The following is a 3078-nucleotide window of genomic DNA, read 5'->3' on the forward strand; positions in this document are numbered from 1 at the left end:
AGAGCAAGTTCAGAAGCAAACCAGCCTGAGGAACTCGGGGCACTCTGTCTCAAAATAAAAGGTTAGAAGGACTGGGCATGTAGCTCAGCTGTTAGAGTGCTTGACTCGCACAGATGAAGTCCTGGGTTTAGTTCTGAACACCACATATCAGGAGTGATGGCACACATGAGCAGTCCCTGCACTTGGGAGACAGGGGAAGGAGGCCAAGAAGTTCAAAGTCTGTAGCCTTGGCCACACACATGTAGCCTTGGCTAAATGCTACACGAAACAGTGAAGAAGGAAAAAAATGGAAAGAAAAAGTGCAAGATCTACACCCAGAGTGTTGGTGTATGCTGATGAACTGGGAACTTTGAGGCCAATCAAGGCAACAAAAGAAAAAACTTTGTCTCAAAAAACACTTAAAATAAATAAGTGCTAGCTGCATTGCTATCCTTATTGTTACTGATTTTATTATTCTGAAGTGTCCTGATATCCAGGGTAAACTCTTCAGCCTCTTCAGCAAGAAGAAAAACCTTTGCATCATCAGCTACCAACCGGAAGAGTGGGTGCTCCCTGGGACTCGCTAGAACTGTTCGTTCTCCAACTAGGCATGGCTGCCCACACTTGTAATTTCAGTGCTTGGGAGGCTGAGACAGAAGGACTCCTAGGAGTTTGAAGCCAGCCTAGGTCACATAGTGAATTCCAGGCCAGGTTGGAACTAATAAATGAGTCCCTGTCTCAAATAAGCAAACAAACAAACAAACAAACAGAATTCAGGGTATGGTTGTACATGTCTGTAATCCCAATACTTAAAGGTAAAGACTAGTTGACCAGTAGCTAAAAGTCTTTCTGAACTATCTAGCAAATCTGAGGCCAGCTTGGGATATATAAAACCCCATTAAAAATAAAAATAATAATAAAATAAAGAAGCTTCTTATTGCCATGATGATGAAATGCGCCACCAGCAACGTTCTTAGAGGAACAGTAAGAAGTGGGGCACAGAGACATGCGTGTATAATTCCAGCACTCAGGAGGTGGAGGCAGGAGGACTACCAGCCTTAGCTGCAGAGACACCCTGTGTCAAAGATAACACACAAGGAGGGATACCTGAAGTTGAAAGCAGAAAACTCTTTTCTTTCTTTCACTTTCTTTTTACTCCTGCTTTCTTTGTTACTCCTTCTTCTTTTTGGTTTTTCAAGAAAGGGTTTCTCTGTGTAGTCTTGGCTGTCCTGGAACTCGCTTTGTAGACTAGACTGGCCTCGAACTCACTGTCTGGCCTGCCGCTGTCTCCCAAGTGCTGGGATTAAAGGCATGCCCCACCATTGCCCAGCTTCTTTCTTCTTATTTTATTAATCACATTTATAAGCTAACATTTAATTAGTGTGTGAGTGTGAGTGAGTGAGTGAGTGTGCACACATGTGCGTGCACAAGTTAATTCTCTCCTTCCTGGGGTTTGATTTCAGATTGTTAGACTTGGAAACAGCCACCTTAATTCACAGAGCCATTCCACCAGCCCCAGCTCTGTTGTAGTTTGTTAATTTGTTTTAAATAGAGTATCCTGTAGCCCAGGCTAACTTCACAGTCATTAGATAGACAAAGATGGCCTTGATTGATCCTCCCGCCCCAACCTCCCAAGTGTGAGGATTACAGGAATGCACCAGCACAACCCAACGTGGAAACCCATTTTCTAACCACCGAGCCTCCCGAAATCATCCCCCTGCTTTAGTGAAATGTCTTCTTCTTCCAGCAGGGTTTCTCAAGAATTCAACAGTGGAGAAACACAGAGCTAAGCTGCGCTGAATTCATGAAAAGATGTTTATTTCTACCTTGTTTATTTGACTTGAAGGAGATCTTTTAGGTCTCATGTCAATCAGCATCCACGTGTATTTAATTTGGTGTTTGCATGCATGCAGAGGAGTCTATGCCATGCCATGATTCAGGCATAGAAATCAGAGGACAACTCTCAGGAGACAGCTCAGTCCTGCACCTTGTGTTCCAGGGACTGAACTCGGCTTCTCAGAAGTGCCTCTGAGTCGTCATTTCACGGACACTACTGTGTCTCTTTGATTTTTATTTTTTATTTTTATTTTTTTATGTTTGTGATCTGGATGCTAAGAGGGACACTGAAGGTCCCTGACAGTGAATCAGGACCAACAGCTTCTCTTCGAAAACTCTAGCAGCCCAGGACAAGCACCGTGTCAGGATGGGACTTTAGTCTCAGCAGAGATGTATGTATTACTTTAAAGACAGTCCAGCTGGGTGGTGGTGACTCACACCTTTAATCCCAGCACTCGGGAGGCAGAAGCAGGCTAGTTCCAGGACAGGCTCCAAAGCTATAGAGAAATTCTGTCTCAGGAAAAAAAAAAAAGACAGTCCAGTGCACTTTCTTTTTGATGCTGTGTGGTGAACGGATAAATGATGTAGCAAAGTGTCCTTGAATGCTGTGTCAGTTCCATGGTAACAGACAGGCAGGCAGGCAGGCAGGCAGGCAGACAACAAGTCTGTAGGAAGCAGGGACACTAACTAAAATACTGAGGGCTGAGTGTGATGACTCTGGAGACTTGTCGAATTCTGTGTCTCATCAGTTCAAACAACTTCCACTGTGAGAAGGCTAGTTCCATGACTGGAGAGACGCGCAGTGGCTAAGACAGCTTGTTACTCCTGCAGAGGTCCTGGGTTCTATTCCCAGCATTTACGACTATGCATAACCACCCCAACACCAGTTCCCAGGGATCCACCATCCTCCCCAGGCACTGTACAACCTATATGGTACACAGACAAACGTGCACACAAAACACTCAAAATAAAATAAAAAATTTCAAATCTCAAAAAAAAAATAAAATAAAATTGAGCTGGGTGGTGGTGGTACATGTCTTTAATCCCAGCATTCGGGAGGCAAAGGAAGGTATATTTCTTTGAATTAGAGGCCAGCCTGGGCTACAGAGAAAGCTCTAGAACAGTCAGGGCTACACAGAAAAACCTTGTCTCCAAAAACCAAAAATAAATAAACATAAATAAAAAATAAAATATAAGATTGAAAGAAAAGTAAAAAGTATTATTTTTTAATAAATATTTACCCAAGTTGTGTCTATAGGCCTG

At 43.2% G+C, this 3078-nt stretch overlaps 1 non-coding gene across 1 annotated transcript; it reads right to left on the reverse strand.

Moving 5' to 3' along the window:
• Positions 1-2070: 2070 nt before the first annotated feature.
• On the reverse strand, positions 2071-2201 carry LOC121453743. The gene has a single exon (XR_005975060.1). It is a non-coding gene; the product is annotated as a small nucleolar RNA SNORA3/SNORA45 family (small nucleolar RNA).
• Positions 2202-3078: the final 877 nt, after the last annotated feature.

This window comes from Microtus oregoni, unplaced genomic scaffold, assembly GCF_018167655.1.
Source record: "Microtus oregoni isolate MIOR12 unplaced genomic scaffold, Mior012 000011F_ref0000422, whole genome shotgun sequence".
In the NCBI taxonomy this organism is placed as follows: Eukaryota; Metazoa; Chordata; class Mammalia; order Rodentia; family Cricetidae; genus Microtus; species Microtus oregoni.